This window comes from Cupressus sempervirens, chromosome 8 (assembly GCF_028749045.1).
Source record: "Cupressus sempervirens isolate cs-2001-9-10 chromosome 8, ASM2874904v1, whole genome shotgun sequence".
Lineage (NCBI taxonomy): Eukaryota > Viridiplantae > Streptophyta > Pinopsida > Cupressales > Cupressaceae > Cupressus > Cupressus sempervirens.
In genome coordinates this window covers 678,858,007-678,878,874 of record NC_143125.1, presented here as the reverse complement: position 1 = coordinate 678,878,874, position 20,868 = coordinate 678,858,007, and positions in this window count along the sequence as shown.

The window sequence follows — 20,868 nt, the reverse complement described above, 5'->3', positions numbered from 1 at the left end:
ATTTTTTGTGGCAAAAAAATAGTTTACAAAGAAAAAATAATAATCTCCATTGACGAATCATTCATAGTCTCTCAAACAATGTGTAAAATCTAAGCGAATTGTGTTATTTTAAAACCACAAAAAATTTATACATTGGCAAAAAACAAATCATAGTAAGATTTTAATTTTTTGGCCAAATCATTTCATTGTATTCAAGGTTAAAAAAACATATGTGAAGTTGATGATATTGGAGGTTCATAAAGAGTTCATCAGCTTGAAGTTGGCGGTTGTAAAACTGTGAGAGGCTTTAATAGGTCTATCACAATGTCACTGTCAAAGTGAAAGTTAATAGTTTTTCTGTTGCGAAACTGTGAGGAGGGCAAAGATTGCATCATCATTGGTTGAAAAGATAAATGAGGAGTTAATATTATGACTTTGCAAAAAGGATATTTCATGGCATCGATAGTTAAATGATGGTGATTCAGTGAACTTTCATGTTGCAAAGTTGCAAAGAGGGAGGTTGCATCATTGGAGATTTTTTCCAAGTAGTTAGTCTATTGGTTGCGAGATCATGAAATGTTAATTCAGGAAATTTTTGCATGTTTTCAATGGTCATGAGATTGCGATGGTAAGGATTTTCATGTTTTGAGGTTTTGATAGAAAGATATGTCATCCTGTGAAGCTGCAAAAAGTTAAGATGAAGTCATCTTCGCCACTTTGCACCAGTTAGAAGGAAATGGGTTTTGACAACTACGAGACTACAATGTGAAAAGTTTAAATTTAGAAGCTATGATAGAAGGGGAATCTCATTGGAAGAGGAAATAAGGCTTATCACAGTGTCGCAAGGGTAAAGTGAATAATTCATTTAACGGTTGCAATAGCCTGAGAAAAGAAAAAGAACGGTTTCACAATTTTGCAAAAAGAATTCAAGGTTAAGTTAAACCACTTGTGATAGAGTGCAAAAAGAAGGATTTTGCAACTCCTAAGATTTTATTTTTAAAGCTTGAAAGTACAAAAGAACAAGTTTTCAAATCTATTATCTAATTCTCGACAATTGATGAGTTGACATTCTAAGGCAAATGAAATAAAGGTAGTACTTACTATTGGTAGTGGTTGATAATAGATATCCATGCACATGCAAGATTTTAAAGCCATTAACAATTTAACCCCATGGCCCATCACCAAGTTGCAGAAAACTAGAATTCTCAGATATCTAGAGCTAGTAGAGCAAAAAGAATTTGCAGTAAGATCAGAATGGAAAAAGCAAAATCATCAGTAAAGAAGGGCACTAGAGAGGGCAGCAAGGTTTCATTATCTACTAAATTTGTAGAATAATGGTTGAGGATTCTTCCTAAATCTTCCAATGCTCAAAGTGCTAATGTCTACACATTTAGAGACAGAGCTTCTATAGAGATACTCAAGTACCGAACACCAATGGAATTGAATTGTTCTAGTACTTTTAAAAGAATAGGGTGAAAAAGGTTCCCATCTCAAATCCATGGACAAAGAACCTAGGGAAGTTGATAATACCAAAGGTATACATGGATGTTGACCTTATCAAGGCATTGATAAATGCATATAATCCAACCACTCGGTCCTTTCATAGAAAGGATATGAGCATTCTCTGTACATTAAGTAAGGATGCTTTTCCTAAAGCATTTGATTTTCAAGATCCCATGTTAGTTCCTATTAACCTAGAAAAATTGGAAGCAGTATTTTAGAAATAGAGAGGTTTCTATACAAAACATGCAATGTTGTGATATATCTCGAGGGAAAACAAGATGAAAGGAGAATTCCTGATAAAGGTTATTGATTTTATACCCTTTTCATATTTCTGTGCATACTTTTAGAAAATAGTTTTTAGGTTGAAAAAACTATTGGGAGTAGATGGATCCATGGATGCCTCCCTAGCATTGTATGTGATAGCTCTAGATATTTAGGACCCACATACTAATGTGGGGTATGATTTTGGAACATTCATTGCTGATAGTATTCATCAACAGATGGTGACAGCTCAACAAGGTGAGCTTGGAAATTTCAAATTTCTACATTACTCATTGCTTATGCATCTTATCCTCTTCTACAATGTGGGCCATGTGAATTCCAGTTTCATTGAAGCTTTGGACAATTTCAAAGAGGCATTGCCTGTTCAAAGATGGACAAGATTATGGTAGAGGTTCTACTCTTTTCATAATTCCCTCTCTTTTTATAATGATTTTGTTGCAACTATTCATAGGATGTTAGGTTCAAAATTGGAAAGATTACCTAGGTTAATTAGGAATATTGTTAGACTGACTATGTGTTTTGATGATAAGGGACTAATTGATCATGATTGGGGCAGTGCCTTTTTGTTAGAAAATTGTACAGTGATTAGAATTTTTGGTTGCTCCCAACCCCCTCATTTTTTGCCAAGATATGTACCAGAGAGGGTGGGTGTAGTGGATATTTTCTGGCAGTTGTTATTCATGAATAGAGAATATCTAGGGCCAACCATCAAAAAGGGATCTTTTCTGGGTATAAATTTCAAAGTAGGGGATTTTGAAATTGGTAAAGATGCCATTGAGGAAGTTGATGCCTTCTTAAAAGAGCTAAATTTTCCCACTGCCCCCACTAGGGTTTATGACCCATATAATATTGTTAGAAGTGTGTTAAACAAATGAGGGTTTATAATGTTGCCATTGGAAGGAAAATTTGGGAAGAGGATGTCATTAGGGATCAATTGGATGAAGATGTCTATGCTGATAGGATGCATAAGTGGAGAGAAATCCTCTTAGTAGAGGAAGAAATGAAGAAAGTAGATCCTAATTTGCAAGGCTTCTATTTTGATTTTCCCTATTTTAAACAAATTGATAAGTTTATTGAGAAGTTTCATAACATCATGGCTCAAGTTCCTCAAAATTCTAGAGATAGGGTAAACCCTTCTTCTCCAGAGGCTAATGTTATATTGGAAATGAGTGATGAAGAAGATCACCCTGGCCCTTCAGACTAGAATAAAAGGGGCAAGAAGAAACAAAAATTGATTGAGGTTCTGGAAAAGGCTAGAGAGAAAGCCTTACAAGTGCTTCCAAAAGGAACTGGGTATTTTGATGATGCCAAACAAAAGTTCTTAATTGATCAAGCTACTCAAGAGGAGAGAAGACCCAATAGTTTAGAACTGCAATCCATGATGTTGGATGACAAAATTATACAAGCTCAAGAATTCATTAAGCATGATGATTTTATGAAGAGTGAAAAATTCAAAAGTTTTCTATATAAACTCAAACATAATGAACTTTCTTTGCATGTAAAACCTGGAGAGACAGGTGAAAAAGTGTCTGAAATGGTGTAGAAGCTCCAAGCCTATGATCCTAATAGTGAAAGCCTCACTATAGAGGAGGCTAGGGAATTGGTACAAAGGAGTGGTATGATAGTTTTCCTAGGATGGGATATTAGCTCATCATTCCTGCTTGATCAAATGAGGAGACAAGAAAAATCAATCTCTTATGAGGAGAATAATTCATTTGGTGAGTTGTAGGGGGCAAGATTTAATACAAATAGTAAGATAATGGCTATTTGGAGTATAGCTCTAGAATAAGAGAAGCCTACCTTGATGGAGATTAAAGAGACACCAGCAGGTAATGCAATTTTTTGGAATGCACATTCAACTTCTTCAAATGAAATTTACAACCTCCAAAACACTGTTGCTATGCTAGGCAAGAACAAGATTGATATTCTTCAAGAACAACTAGTGCAGACATATGAAAAGTACCTTGATGCTAGGAAGAAGTATGAAGAGGAAATGAAAAGAACATATGTTCTACAACACACTTTGGAGGAATCAAAAAAGGAGAATGAAGATTTGAAAAGAGAAGAAAGGTCACTAAGAGTAAGGGAGGTAGAAGACCAGAATATTCAAACTAACCAGATAGCAGAAGAACCACATCCAGTAACACATATGGATGTGGATGTGTTTGAAATTAGCAAGGATGCAAAGATCAGGAAAATGAAATAGTTATTTGATTCATAGAATCATTGCTTTAAAGAGAGCCTCTGTAAATGTACGTAGTATGTATAATACTCTGCAAAGTAATGAATACCAATGCTCTGAGGCTTTATCACTATTATCTCCATTGTTTTCCTAGTGGGGGCCATACATTCAATTCTTTGATAGGTTAGTTCCTTTACTCACACAAAATAAGGAACTACCTAAGGAGATCATTGTTCTTATAAGGAAAATGATACATCAAGTTAAAGAATTGAATTCATTCTTCAATGGTAAGATTGAAGCAATAAGGGGAAAATTGAAAAGCATAGCATTGGGTACCCCGGATTTCATTTCAAAATTTTTGAACAATTAAGGGTATGCAAAATCTTGGCAAGAGTGGTTTGAATCTTTTGATCTAATATTAGACCATCTAAGATTTCTAGAATTTTCAAGAGGTGAATCAAGTGCTCAAGTTGTATATGATATGATTGATATGACATACAAAATTGAAGCAGAAATGAACAAAATTATTGGGGAAGGTAAAGCCATCACAAATGCAAAATGGACTAAAAAAATTAGTGGATTAGAGGCAATTAGAAATATAGTGTGGCATGTTGTGGATACAAATATTACCATCTAGGGGGTTATAACAAATATCAAAGCAATCCCTTTAGTAAAAGATGATTAGCAGAAAAGATGGTGGCCCTGATGAATCAATTGGAGGACAAGTGTTGAAGAAGAATATCAAAGAGAAGTTGTTCATCATAATAGATTACCTTACCTTTGTGGTACATTCACTATTAGTAATGCTGCAATTAGAACTAAAAGACATGCTTAATGATCACTTGCCACTTGTCACATTTTGTAATTGTTTCCCCTTTTTCTATTAAAAGATGTTACAAAAGGTTTCAACAAATTGTAATGATTATCTTAATTATTGTTATCTTTTTTCTTTTTTAATGAATAATAATGTAACCTTTCTAAGCCTGAAGCTTGTTGCAACTCAAGTGATATAAATATGAGTTCCCAAGGCTTAGAGATGGTCTGATCTATTTTTATTTTTCAGCTTAAGTATAATTTTCTTTATGAGCACATATTGTTCTAACTCTATGTATTTCCATTATGTTTTGTAGCTAGTAGTTCTCTGTGATGTTAATGTTAATGAAAAGTGTCATATTCTAAGTTGATATTATGGCCTTTGCACACATCTCTATTATCTCTTTTTTTATTATCAAACAACTAAATCAAGAGAAAGATACAAAAATAACATTGTGTCAACAATATGAATAGAGTAACAACTAACAAAAATCTTGAACTCAAATAAAGAGAAAGATACAAAAATAACATTATGTCAACAATAGAGTAATAAAAATCTTGAACTCAATTTTTGTAAATTGTAATAGCAATATGACTGAATACAGAAGAACTAAAGTAGAGTATACCTATAAATTCCTTACAACTGAATGCTACATTGTTAAATCAGAATTAACTTCATTGACTTAGTCTCAAATGTGATGCTTCTATATCCCATATGGAATCCAGATCCTGAAACTGACTAGTACTAATAGGTTCCTCTTCATTCTAAATCGAGTATTCAAAATCCGTAAAATATTCATCTTCATTTTGACTTTGAGACCTAAATTCATCATTTATATTGGAGTTATTAGTAGAAGTAGAACCACCATCTTTTAAAGTGTTGCAAAGGCCTCGTCTTTCATGTGTGGAATTTCAAATGGCCAATGATCTATCATAAGGAAAATCTCTAACATTGTATTGAGTTACAAACAACCTCAAGCAAGTTTCCAAATTTTTGTCTAGTTTGTTTCTGACATTTGATTTCAAAAACCCCAATGCACTGAAAACTCTCTCATCTTAAACTGGCCCTAATATCATTGTTTGACATAAATCAACAAGTTTGAAATATTTTGATATTGGAGTATGTAATACTTCACTCTAACTTATCCTTTTCCAGAGCCTTGTTATTGCACTAGGATTGAATGGATTCTCAAAGTTTTCCATTTGTTGTTTCATACACAATGAAAAAAGTTTACATTGTTTTTTAAGATTATTTGAATCTAAGATTCCTCGTATTAGTTGTCCATTGCAATCTATATGCTTTGAAAACTATGTTATCAATTCGTCAAGCTTATTATGAAACAACTTTGCATTACTTGGATTATGTCTAAAGTATTTCCAAAATTGAGGAAACACACAACTCGTGGCTTCAAGAATTTATTCTCGAGGGAATCTTTCACAAATCTCACTTGAAAGTTGGTAGGAAATAGACTTCACATTTTCACTAAAAAATTTAACAATCTTGTCAAAATCATCCTTTCTAACTAGTAGCACTCTGCCTCTCTTGGTTGTTTTAGATTGGTGCATTGGTATTTCAAATCCTTTCACAAACACACAACTTATTTTTTCCATTGAATCATAAAAAATTCTTAGCTTGATTCAAATCTATAATTATCTCCCACCTTGAAAAAAATGGGCTATGACCTGAGAGACCTGAATACAAAGAATCATGAGCCATGCATGTCATTATACGTAAATCACAATACTCGTGAATATATATAGTTCTATCTTGGGCTTTCTTAACAAGTTTGTTCATTAAATCCAACATGGGGAGAAAATTAGCCAAAGTTAATAAGTTCTCTATATCAATTAACTTATTTAACAAATTAGGAGCTTTGTCCATTGTAAGGCATTGCTCATATAGAACTCCAATCAAGGATTGATATTCTGCTAGAAATCATTCTGTTGGTCCATGCAAAGACATCCATTTGGTCTGAACATCCTTGAGAATCTTATTTCCTACTGTTACTCCCTCTGAAAAAATCTTAAATTCTACAAAGCATTTAGGACTTCTGCAAAAGTATGAGTGGAGCTCATGGATTAGATCTTCAACTTTTGACATTGTAGGAAAAGTACTTACAATCTTATATGCTAAATTCATTTGGTGGGCCATGCAATGTATGCCAAACATGTAAGGTGCAATACTAGTTTGTAATCTTGCACAAAGACTAGTCCTTTGCCCTTGCATTACTGCAGCTCCATCAGCTTCGACACACATTAACTTCTTTGCAATTGTCAAGTCATCCATACCAACAATTTCATTCAAAGCTTTCTTAAATTCTAAATATAAATTTTATGTAGTTGAATTGGCCCTCATTTTATGAACACAAAGTATATTAGCTTGACGGACATGACCTTTTATAGTATATACATGCATATAGACCCAAGTAGTGTTATCTACCACATTGACTTCATCTAAGGTTAATGAGATGAACTTGGATTCTTTTACTCTCTCCTGTACATTTTTCTTTTCCACCTCAACAAGATAGTTGGCCATTTCCCATCCAACATATATTGACCAATGTGACATAGGATAATGAGGAACTCTCAAAAAAGATAATAAATTGCTATATTTTGAAAAGTCTCTCATAGGACACTGTCTAGATAGAATATGAAAAATAACACTCATTTGAATGGTCTTTGCCAAGTTTGCATCATTGGTTTCATGTTGAAGCCCATCCTCGATTGGATTTCCACTACTACCACTACCAATTACTGATATTTTCTTGAAATGCTCTTCATATTCTATGGCATACTTAACATGAAGGCATTCTTCCTTTGATTTCCATCTCACTACCGCTACTTCCTTTCCATCTATGATTTGTTTTTCATAAACCTTACCAATATGTTTTTCTATAGTGTCAAGCTTTAGCTACAACTTTTTCTCTCTTTTAATTTTCCACATACAAATCGTACACCTGTATTCTATTGGTGGTTCATCATTGTTTGTGACTAGTTCAATAAACTAGTACTTTGCTACCCAATCAACCTAGAAAGTCCATTTCATTTCCCACTCTTGCCCCATTTTTACATTCATTTTTCTTTTCTTCCTACCAACATCAATATTATCTTTTGTTACAACATCTTCTATTGCTCAAACATTGTTATCCTCGTTTGATGCATTTTGATTTAATTGAATAACAACTTGGTCTTCTAGTGGTGGTGAGGTATTGTGATTTCCTTATGCACTTGTACTTGCACAAGTTGGTGGACCAAAAACATTGTCAATTCCAAAGAAAGCCTTTATGGTAGTATCTCTAAGTTTTTAGAATTTTGATATAAGATTAATCCGTTCACTACCCTTGGGGGTCTTACCCTTGTCACTTCCCTAAGACTAAGCAATATTAGTTACAGACTCACCCTCCCCTGACATATCAATCCACTGATAATCTGTTTACTTCCCTAAGAATAAACAGTATTACTTTCAGACTAGGAATTGAAACTAAAAGAAAAAAAGTTAAATTTTAAATCTAATTTTTGATAGTTGGTGAATTGACATTCCACGACAAAGGAAATAAAGGTGGTCAATATCCATGCATGCAAGCTTTAAAAACCATTAACATCACCAACAACTTCCAGCATTGCATCCACTTTTTGAAAAATTTCTAATGAAAATGAGATAAGAAAGAAAACTATAGATAACCTTCTAATTAAATTAAACTAGATAAGCTCAAGGAGAGTATTTTACAACACATACCAGTGTACCACCACTTGTGGAAGTTATCTGTAGAGTCTGAGTTGTGCTCGCGATGTGTCCTATGTTGCTAGAAATTTGACGGAGTGCCAACGGTATTTAGTAAATGTCTCATTGCTTGGGTGACTTCAAATTTATACATATTACAAATCAATACAATTACCAATTTACCATGCCAACCGAGCTAACTCCTCCATGGAAAAATGAAAGTGTGTTGGTGAAACAAGCTGACTCCTCCACTTTCCATAACATGAAACAAGCCAAATTCTCCATGGTAAAATGAAAATGGGATGGAAAATTCCCCCATACTACATGAAATGGAAACTTGAAACCTGACAAACATTCCATGATAAGTGTTACCTAGTCAGTTGCGTGAAAGGAGAATATCGCCAAGAAAAAACTCAAACATAACATCTGCCTTGACAATTACAATGCTAGGCAACTAGGTAAACCCAACAAAGCTTGACGACTAGGGAAACCATGGAAGGGCTCACAAATCACCAAAAATAACAATAGCAAAATGTCAAATTCACCAAAATACAAAAATTTGCCACTATATTATACCCTATAGGACAAGTCAGCTTGAATAACCTTCCAAATAATCAATGAACATCCAAATAGGCAGCCTTAATCAATTAAATATTTGAAAAATGTATTTTGTTGTCACTCGATCAATACTATGATTGAATGCTTAGTCAACACTACTCTTTATTTGATGCTTAACCACTTGGTCAATATTACAAGTAGGATTCCCTTCATTAGCCATTTATTTGGTTAATACTAAACTATCTTCTTTACCTAACTACTTGGTTGATACTGAGATTTACAATGTTAATACTGATATTTGTGTAACATCAATGACAACATACAATTGAAGAATTATTTCCAGCAAACTCCCTCTTTGGCATTGATGGCAATACAACATGTCAACATAAACTAATAGAAGTAAGAGCAATTAGACAATATCATTAGATTCATGTTCTGACTCTCATCCATACCAACTCCTTTGAGATTCGTCTCGGGTTTGTCTCTGTTGCTTCCCTATCAATACTTTTTAGTGACCTTTTCTTAGTTTCTCCCTCTTTGTTGTACATTCCATCATCTCAATATCTTCCTTCTAAGATGCAAAACTCTCCCTGTTTTTCTTTAACACTAAACTCTCCCTTCCATCTCTTCCTTGTTGACATTACTACACTCTCCCTCTTTGACATCAAATGTCAAAAGAGATAACCTTTGAAGCCACTATGCAACTTTTGTAATGATTCATATGTAATATTCTCTATATTTCACACCTAAAGTGTAACAATCTACATCAACTTGATAAATTTTCAATGGAACTTGGTTGATGACTCACTATCTTTTGCTTTAGTGAGCATTGGATAGGGGAATAACCCCTAGTTTACCTCTTAGATACATAAATGCATCCTTAGGTAAAGCCTTAGTAAAACTTTGAATTTTTTTTTGTCGAGTTGAGTGGTGTTTGGGTGATGTCGTAGTGGAGCAAAGCAGGGAAGAGTAGGTAAAGCAAGGCCATGGGCGAGTGACAGCCCTAGAACTCAATAATCAATGCTAAAAACTTAAACATTGATGGCTGATGAGGCATCGGTGCTAGTGTGGTGCTAGAAAAGAATTTGTCAATGTTGGTATGGGTTTGTAGGCTGGAAAAAAGATCTATGCCTTTTTTGATTTTTTGATGTTTTAAAAAAAAATTGCCTCATAATGCATGGAGGAGGTCATACATCCTTCTGGGCAAAAAAGTTTTGCCTCCCAGATCAATGTTGTCCAAAATGGACAAACTTTATGTGGAAACATGGATTTTGACACCTTCTAGATCCATCCATGATGTCTATTTGGCCTCAACCTGCTCTGAAAATTAGTGACCCTCCTATTTTAACAAAAAATACTCAAAAAAGACTAGATTTGTTCTGTCAAACCCTTCTCCTTTTTCTCCAAATAATGAACAAGTTATAGCAGATTTGGTTATGATGCCATGAAGGATTTGATCAATACAAATCCACAAAGCCTTTGACCACCTACATGTAAGAAACCTATCACAGAAGAAAAAGATGGAGGCAAGGTTTTTTTTTCTGAAAATTATGCAAATGTATTCTAAAAAATGAAAGAGATAAAAAGAAATTACAAAAGATCAATCCTTATAAAAGGAGATCAAAACCTGAAAGGGTAACCTAAAAAGTTACAAAGGGTAACCTAAAAGGGAAAAGCTATTTAATAATTACTAATTAATTATCAAATAGAGATGTAAAAGGTGCACAAAATAAAATGTTAAGAAGGGAATAAAGTGAATTTAATAAATTAAATTAAATTAATGCTTTACTCTAACAGTTAGGAGTGGTCTTGTTAGAGGACTTCAAATACTTAAATCTTGTAATGTCACCTTATTAGACAATTTACACAATGACTCTTAAGTCAACTCTGTTAAAATATTTCTTTACTGTTACAATGGTTAGAAGGTAACAACAATTCAACCTGATTTATAAAGCAACTTTCTTTGTAGATTTAAATCTTTTTTTTGGTTTGACCTTTGGATCCTTACTAATCAAAATATTCTTTAGAACTTATCTTCCACACTTTCCTGCTCTTCCTTTACTCACATATCCATCTTTTATTTTATATTCCATTTGCACATTTTATGCTCAAAACTTGACCTTTCTTCTATATCATAATCTAGGACAAGTTAGCTTGAATACCCTTTCAAATAATTAATAAACATCCAAATAGTCAGCCTCAATCAATTAAATATTTGAAAAATGTATTTTGATATCACTCAATCAATACTATGATTGAATGCTTGGTCAACACTACACTTTATTTGATGCTTGGCCACTAGGTCAATACTAGAAGTAGGATTCCCTTCATTAATCAATTACTTGGTTAATACTGAGTTGTCTTCTTTACCCAACTACTTGGTCGATACTAAGATTTACAAGGTTGATACTACAAACTCTATATTTCTCTATTAATACTGATATTTATGTAACATCAATGAAAACATACAATTGAAGAATTATTTCCAACAAACTGCCTCTTTGGCATTGATGGCAACACAACATGTCAACAGAAATTGATAGAAGTAAGAGCAATTAGATAATATCACTAGTTTCACTCCAATTCTCATCCATACCAAGTCCCTCTAAGATTTTTCTTGGATTTTTCACAGTTGCTTCCTTGTCAATAGTTTGTAGTGAACTTTCCTTAGTTTCTCCCCCTTTGTTGTACATTCCATCATCTCAATATCTTCCTTCTGAGATGCAAAACTCTCACTCTTTTTCTTTAACACTAAAATATCCCTTGTAGCTCTTCCTTGTTGACATTACTAAACTCTCCCCCTTTGACATCAAATGCCAAAGGATACAACCTTTGAAGTTACTATGCATCTTTTGTAATGATTCATATGCAATATTCTCTACATTTCACACCTAAAGTGTGACAATATGCATCAACTTGATAGATTTTCAATGGAACTTGGTTGATGCCTCACTATCTTTTGCTTTAGTGAGCATTAGATAGGGGAATAACCCCTAGTTTACCTCTTAGATACATAAATGCATCCTTAGGTAAATTCTTAGTAAATATATCTTCTATCTGCTCCTTGGTGTTCACATATTCTAATCTCACCTCTTTGTCTTGAAGCAATTCCCTTAAAAAATGATATTTGATTGCAATGTGTTTTGTCTTTGTGTACATCACTTAATTTTTGGATATATTTATTACACTTGTGTTATCACAAATAGATTACCACTGGTTTCTTGATTTCCTCCTTCATTCTTGACAATAATTGCTTGATCCATATTATGTTAGAATAATTGACTGCTATAGCAACATACTTTTCATCTAATCTTGATTGAGAAATATAATTATGCTTTTTACTTGTCAAAGATACTAGCCTTTTTCTAAGAAAGAATGCTCCTCCACTAGTACTTTTTTTGTCATCAATGCTTCCTATCCAATCTGCATTAGTAAAAGCTCTTAACCCAAGATCTCCTCCTTTCTTATACCATAAACCATATTCTTCATTTCCTTTTAGGTACCTCATAATTATTTTAACTTCCATCATTTGATCTTCTTTGGGATTAGTAGAAAACCTTGCAACTATGCCAACTACCAATGCAATATTAGGTCTAGTGTGTACCACAAACTTAAGTTTTCTAATAATTGATCTATAAGTAGTCTGGTTTACCTCCTTTCATTCATCATTCTTTGAGAGTTTATGTCTAGTAGATATAAGTGTCCCAACTAGTTTGGAATCTTACATTTCAAATACTTTCAATGTTTCCTTGGTGTACTTTGATTGAGTGATGAATATGTCATCCTTAATTTGATGAACTTGTAGACCCATAAAGAATTTAATTTCTCCAAACATAGACATTTCAAACTCTTTCCTCATTCATTTAGCAAAATATTTACATAACATATCATGTACTCCAAATATGACATCATCTACAAATACTTTGGTAAGTAATATCTTTTCCTGTGGTCCTTCCTTGATATTAAAATTGATATTATCATTTTTCTTTTCAGAACCAATTCTTACCTGATATCCTTGGGTAAGTGCACAAAGTTGTGGTGCCAAAAGGGGGGTATAAGTGGACACCTTTTTCCTAAAATCAGCAAATTCTGGACTTCAATAAGAATTTGAAGATAGTTACGCTCAAAATTTTAAGATATGAAAAAAAAAAAGTCGTAGTCCTTTGAATCTAGTTTCTAAACTACTAATTTTTTTTCAAAATGGTTTAGTTTTACGTCCTCAAAAAAGGGGGCCACAGAAAGTGGTACTATTTATTCCAAAAAAACATAATATAGTACAAAGTGTGGCCCCCCCTAAAATTTTAACTTTTTTTTTGAAATTCTTTAATCACTCCAGTCAAAAGTTACCTAACACTGTGTAGTTTATCCCAGATTTTTTGGGTAATTTTATAATTTGTATTTTTTTTTTAATGAATTTTTTAATTAGACCCATCCCAAAAATGTGAAATATCTGTGTGCTCCCCCTAGAAATTATTGAAAACTAATCTAAAATCAAAACTTATTTTTTTCAAAGTGTGTAGAATGGAGTCTAGTTTCTAAAAAACTAAGTTGTTACAAAATTTGATGAATGAGCTAAAATCTACAGCCCAATTAGTACATGGTGGTTTTTGACAAAAAATGAACATACATTCAAAAGAAATTATAGATGAAAGAATTAAAATAGTTCAAATTAAAAATAAATTATATGGTTAGATAGCTAACACAGAGACCTATAATGTTATGTAACCTGATCTTATCGATACCCAACCACGAGGAATCTTGATGGGGAGCACACAAGAAAAATCAATCATTTTTTGTATGTTTGCTGGAAAAAATGTCTCAGACTTGTTTATAAACTCCAAACCTTTGGTTTGGATCTCCAAGGCAAAACCAAGCCTTAAGCTTGGTTTTAATGCAAAGCTTTGGATAGCGCATGTGCCCTATAGCACACACACGCTATTAAAACACTATTGAATTCTAGGTAGTGCGCACGCGCTATAGTGTGCACGCACTATTGAGACCTAAATTGCAAACCAAAACCAATAGAGAGCTAGGGGGATGGGGCAAGGGAATGGCTATTTGTGTGTGTGAGAGAGATAGAGAGAAAGTAGGGGATGGGAGAGGGGAGAGAGGAAGTGAGAAAGAGTAGGGGTGGCAGAGAGAGTATAGGATGGGAGATAGAGGAAATGTGAGAGAGTAGGGGTGGCAAAGAGAGTACAAGATGCAAGAGAGAGGAAGTGTGTGAGAGAGAGTAGAGGTGGCAAAGAGAGAGTACGGGATGGGGGAGAGAGATTGAAAGTAGGGGATGGGAGAGAGAGGAAGTGTGAGAGAGAGTACAAGTTGGGAGAGAGATATTGAGAGTAGGGGATGGGGGAGAGAGAGAGTAGGTGGTGGGAGACAGAGTGGGAGAGGAAGAGTGAGAGAGAGGAGGATGGGAGTGCATGTGTGTGAAAGAGAGAGAGTAGGGAATGGGAGAGGGGGAAAATAGAGTAGCTTGAGAGAGAGAGTAGGGGATGAAAGAGAGAGTAGGGGATGGAAGAGAGAGTAGGCGATCAGAGAGGGAGTGGGAGAGGGAGAGAGAGAAGGGGGATGGAAATGTGTGTAAGAGAGAAAGAGAGAGAGTGTGAAAATGTGAGAGAGGGTAGGGGGTAGCAGAGAGAGAGTAGAGAGGGAGAGAGTTAGAGTGAGATAGAGAGAGAGAGAGTGAGAGAGAGTGAGAGTAGGCAGTGGGAGAGGGAGAGTGAGTGAGAGAAAAAGTAGAGGATGGGAGAGGAGAGATGGGGGATGGGTGTGTGTGAAAGAGAGAGAGTAGGGAATGAGAGAGGGGAGAGAGAGATAGAGAGAGTAGGGGATGGGATAGAAAGAGAGTAGGCAATGGCAGAGGGAGTGTGAGAGGGAGAGAGAGGGGGGATGGAAGTGTGTGTAAGAGAGAAAGTAGGGGATGGGAGAGAGTGTGAGAGTGTGAGAGAGAGAGTAGGGGTGGCAAAGAGAGAGAGTGAGAGTAGGGGATGGGAGAGAGAGGCATAGAGTGAGAGAGAGAGATAGTAGGCGATGGGATAGGGAGTGGGAGGGAGAGAGAGGGGGGGAATGGAAGTGTGTAAGAGAGATAGAGTTGGGGATGGGAGAGAGTAGGCAATGGGAGAGGGACTGTGAGAGCAAGAGAGAGGGGGGGAATGGGAATGTGTATAAGAGAGATAGAGTAGGGGATGGGAGAGAGTGTGAGAGTTTGAGAGAGAGTAGGGGGTGGTAGAGAGAGCTTGTACAGGATGGAGGTGAGAGAGAGAGAGAGAGAGAGAGAGAGAGTAGGGGATGGGAGAGAATGTGAGAGAGAGTAGGGGATGGAAGAGAGAGAGTGAGAGTAGGGGATGGGAGAGAGAAAGTAAAGAGGGAAAGAGAGTACTTGTAGAGAGAGATAGTAGGTGGTGCAAGAGGGAGTGGGATAGGGAGAGAGAGGGGGGATGGGAGTGTGTGTGACAAATCTAGAGAGTAGGGGATGGGAGAGGAGAGAGAGAGGGGGGGATGGGAGTGTGTGTCTATGAAAGAGAGAGAGTAGGGGATGGGAGAGGGGAGAGAGAGAGTAGGGGATGGGGGAGAGAAAGTAGGCAGTGGGAGAGGGAGTGGGAGAGGGAGAGAGAGAGAGGGGGAATGGGAATGTGTGTAAGAGAGATAGAGTGGGGGATGGGAGAGAGTGTGAGAGTGAGAGAGAGTAGGTGGTGGCAGAGAGAGCTCATACGAGATGGGAGAGAAAGAGTGAGATTAGGGGATGGGAGTGTGAGAGAGAGTAGGGGATGGGAGAGAGAGAGAGAGTGAGAGTAAGGGATGGGATGGGAGAGAGAGAGAGAGAGAACTTGAGAGAGAGAGATCTAGTAGGCGGTAGGAGAGGGAGAGGGAGAGAGACAGGGGGGATGGGAGTGTGCATGACAGATGTAGAGAATAGGGAATGGGAGAGAAGAGAGTGGGCGGATAAGAGTGTGTGTGTCTGTGAAAGAGAGAGAGTAGGGGATGGGAGAGTGTGAGAGTGTGAGAGAGAGTAGGGGGTGGCAAAGAGAGAGTATAGGATGGGAGAGACAGAGTGAAAGGATGGGAGAGATAGAGTGAAAGGATGGGAGAGAGTGAGAGAGAGAGTAGGGGGCGACAGAGAGAGAGAGAGAGTACAGGATGGGAGAGACAGAGTGAAAGGATGGGAGAGAGTGTGAGAGAGAGTAGGAGATGGGAGAGAGTGTGAGAGAGAGTTGGGAATGGGAGAGAGAAAGAGTAAGAGTAGGCGATGGGAGAGAGAGAGTAGAGAGGGAGAGAGAGAACTTGAGAGAGAGAGATAGTAGGTGACCTGGGAGAGGGAGTGGGAGAGGAGAGAGAGGGATGGGAGTGTGTGTGACAAATCTAGAGATTAGGGGATGGGAGAGAAGAGAGAGGGGGGATGGGAGTGTGAGTGTGTGTGTGTGTTTGTGTATGTGTGTGTGTGTGTGTGTGTGTGTGTGTGTGTGTGTGTGTGTGTGTGTGTGTGTGTGTCTATGAAAGAGAGAGAGTAGGGGATAGGAGAGAGTGTGAGAGAGAGTAGGGGGTGGCAAAGAGAGAGTACGAGATGGAAGAGACAGAGTGAAAGGATGGGAAAGAGTGTGAGAGAGAGTAGGAGGTGGCAGAGAGAGAGTACGAGATGAGAGAGACAGAGTGAAAGGATGAGAGAGAGTGTCAGAGAGAGTAGGGGATGGGAGAGAGTGTGAGAGAGAGTTGGGGATTGGAGAGAGAGAGAGAGAGTAAGAGTAGGGGATGGGAGAGAGAGAGAGAGTAGACAGGGAGAGAGAGAACTTGAGAGAGAGAGATAGTAGGTGGTGGGAGAGGGAGTGGGAGAGGAGGAGAGAGAGGGATGGGAGTGTGTGTGAGCGATCTAGAGAGTAAGGGATGGGAGAGGGGAGAGAGAGAGGGATATGGGAGTGTGTATCTGCAAAATAGAGAGTTTAGGGGATGGGAGAGAGAGAGTAGCCCAAGAGAGAGAGAGAGAGTAGCGTATGGGAGAGAAGGGTGGATGGGAGTGTGTGTAAGAGAGAGTAGGGGATGGGAGAGAGTGTGAGAGAGAGTAGGAGGTGGCAGAGAGAGAGAGAATGGGATGGGGGAGAGAGAGAGTGTGAGAGTAGGGGATGGGAGAGAGTGTGAGAGAGAGAGTAGGGGATGGGAGAGAGTGTGAGAGAGTAGGGAGAGGGAGATAGGGAGAGGGGGATAGGAGTGCATGTGACAAATCTAGAGAGTAGGGGATGGGAGTGTGTGTGTGTCTATGAAAGAGAGAGAGTAGGGGATGGGAGAGAGTGTGAGAGTGTGGAAGAGAGTAGGGGGTGGCAAAGAGAGAGTACAAGATGGGAGAGACAGAGTGAAAGGATGGGAAAGAGTGTGAGAGAGAGAGTAAGAGGTGGCAGAGAGAGAGAGTATGAGATGAGAGAGACAGAGTGAAAGGATGAGAGAGAGTGTGAGAGAGAGTTGGGGATTGGAGAGAGAGAGTAAGAGTAGGGGATGGGAGAGAGAGAGTAGAGAGGGAGAGAGAGAGAGAGAGAGATAGTAGGTGGTGGGAGAGGGGAGAGAGAGAGAGAGAGAGAGAGAGAGAGAGAGAGAGAGAGAGAGAGAGAGTAGCAGATGGGAGAGAGTGTGAGAGAGAGTAGGAGGTGGTAGAGAGAGAGAATGGGATGGGAGAGAGAGAGAGTGAGAGTAGGGGATGGGAGAGAGTGTGTGAGAGAGAGTAGGGGATGGGAGAGAGAGAGTAGAGAGTAGGGGATGGGAGAGGAGAGAGAGAGGGGGATGGGAGTGTGTATCTATAAAAGAGAGAGTTTAGGGGATGGGAGAGAGAGAGTAGCAGATCTGAGAGTGTGAGAGAGACTAGGGAGATGGAGGAGAGAGAGAGAGAGAGAGTAAGAAGTGGTAGAGGGAGGATGGGAGTGTGTGTGAGAGATCTAAAGAGTAGGGGATGAGAGAGGAGAGAGGGTGAGAGAGATAGAGAGAGTAGGCAGTGGGAGAGGGAGAGCGAGAGAGAGTAAAGGATGGGAGAGGGGAGAGAGAGAGTGTGTAGGGGATGGGAGAGGGGAGAGAGAGTAGGAAGAGAGAGAGAGTAGGGAGAGAGAGAGAGTAGGGAGGGTGGAGAGTGATGTGTTCTCACATAGTGCGTACACACTATAGCACATACGCACTATGTGAAATAACCTAAAAACGGTCAAAAAGAAACTTTGGGGCCCGTTTCATTCATTCTCTGCTTTTGTTCTGTTCTGCACTCTATTATCCCAACAAAAATTGTGGGTTTCAACACAGCAAACACTCTTTCAAGATGGCAAACACTATTTCAAGCTAACAAACACTATTTCAAGGTGGCAAACACTTTTGGAAGCTAGCAAACACCAAATTCAATCATTGGATACATGATTTGAAGACTTTTTGAATATTCCTTGTATAGAAAAGGTTAGTGCAATCTATTTTAAATATTGTTTGTTGATATATAGATACAAATTTGATTATAATTTGACATGTTTAATATATAGTGAATTCATTGAAATTTGTATGTTTCAATGAAATGTTATTTTGAAATGGTTAGAAATTTGACAAGTTGTTTTATATATATATTGTGTATTCATTCAAATAATTATAATTTTTATATGTATTTGAATAATTTGTAATTTACACATTTTAAGTAATTCAAATGTTTGAATAATTTGACATGTAGAAATCATCATCATGCCAAGGAAGAAACCAAAAAATCAAACAAATGAAGATAGGGAGAGAGATTTTGCAATTAAAAGAGATAAAATGAAATTACTACGTGAGAAAAGAAAATTGCAAAGAAATAATGAAGAATTGACTTTCAAAGAGGATCAAGAACCATCAGTACCAAGAAACAAAGAGGAAGAATTGGAAAGACAAAGAGAACGAATGCGACTGTTACGCTCAAGAAGATAATTGAATTGTGAAGCTACCCCATCTTCTAATGTTGGAGTCGTATTGTCTGCTACACCATCTTCCAATGTTGAAGTCATATCGTCCTCTCATGTTGAAGAGACATCGATTTGTAGATCCGATGATATACACACTCCATCATGTCATGTTGAAGGCACAACATCAACACATCAAGTAGGTGATATTCCATCTTTTGCATCTTATTGCCAAGGCACATCATCTTCGATTCAAGGTACGTAATAAAATCAACCTTATGTTGATGTTCAAAATGTTGACAGAATTGAAGAGATTACAACACCTTCTAGAATTCATTTTAGAAGACCAAAATATTTGATTGATATTGATAGTAACATTTTGAAATCAATGCCTGACAAGATTAGCAAGCGTACTTTTCAAAGAAAAGTTAATCGTATGTGGAGATTATTTTTTGATGAATTAAATATTACAGGTCAATGCCAATTATTTGTTGAAATGATGAGGAATTTAAAATTTAGGCCTATGATGAAGATTCTTGGGCTAAGAACAATGGATGATTCAAATGAAAAAAATATTGTAAAGAATCTAATGAATGCTTATGACAAAGTGGGTTCTAAATCACGCACCAAAGATAGTAATATCGCAAGATGAGTACTTACATTGACAATAGTAAGTAGCCAAATGAAGAAAGCTTGACTCATGAGAAAGACAAGCAAAACATTAAAAATTGGTAGAGGTACTCTAAGGAGAGCCGTGCTAAGGCGTGAGAGATTGGAAGATCCAACAAAAAATGAGTTATGGACATTTAGCGGTAGACTACCACGAAAGGATAAAGAAATTAGTGAAGCCTTGAAATCATTGATCAAAGATTTTTGGAAAAATAACACACGTGTTTCCCCTAATCAAAGAGATGTTGTAAGAAGGAAGACTGGTAGCCAAAATCGCGAGCCACATGCAAAACATTTTTTGGACACAACTCAGACACAATTTTTTGCAAAATTTATTGGTATGTATCCTCAAATTTGAATAAGTCAAAGATTTTTTGAGATGGGTAAACCTTTTTATGTGAAGATAAATCACACATGCACAACTTCTTGTTGTAGGATACATATTGAATTTTCTAACCATTTTGATTTTTTTAGGCATATATGCGTAATTTTGCATTCTCAGTTTGTTTTGCAGGATTGTGACATAAATGAGCCACCAAGATCTTCAAGGGAATTCATATCCAACATTTTATGTGAAATAAGGGACGGCCAAAATTTTTACAAGACATCATGCTTGGATGGTATGTGCTTATTTTGTGGTTCTTTGCAACTTTTATCAACTTGTCAACATATGGATAATACACATGTAATTGGAAATGAAATAGTAGATTATGGAAAATTTAAGACAGTGACATATGCTCTAAAAGATGGGAAATATGGTAAAAGATGTGATTTAGTCATTGAAAAGATTCTAGTGTATGAGTTCATGAAGATTTTTCGTAAAAATATTATTTACGAGTATGCAAGGCATACCCATTGAGCTTGATGGCTAGATTTGCAATTCAAGTTGTGCAAGGATACGTTTTCACTGGATACCATTATTTTCATTGTAGATTTCGCAGAGAACTACACACTACAACCGCAAAATGAGGTGCAAGAAAAATATTATACTTCTCAACAGATTTCCATATTTGTTCACATAACATTCATGCATTCACCTACAAGTACAGGGGATGATAGGAAGATTTTGAGGGAGTACCATTTTTACATCATCGATGATCGATCACATTCTACGAAGTTCGTACATGGTTTTTTTCAACTATTTTATGGAGATTTGGCTAACAGGGGCATCACATATCATCAGCACATTATTTGGTCAGACAATTGTGCATCTCAATTCAAGAATGCACGGATGTTCTATTGGTTGAGCAGGATGCACAAGTTGTGTAGAATTCAATACA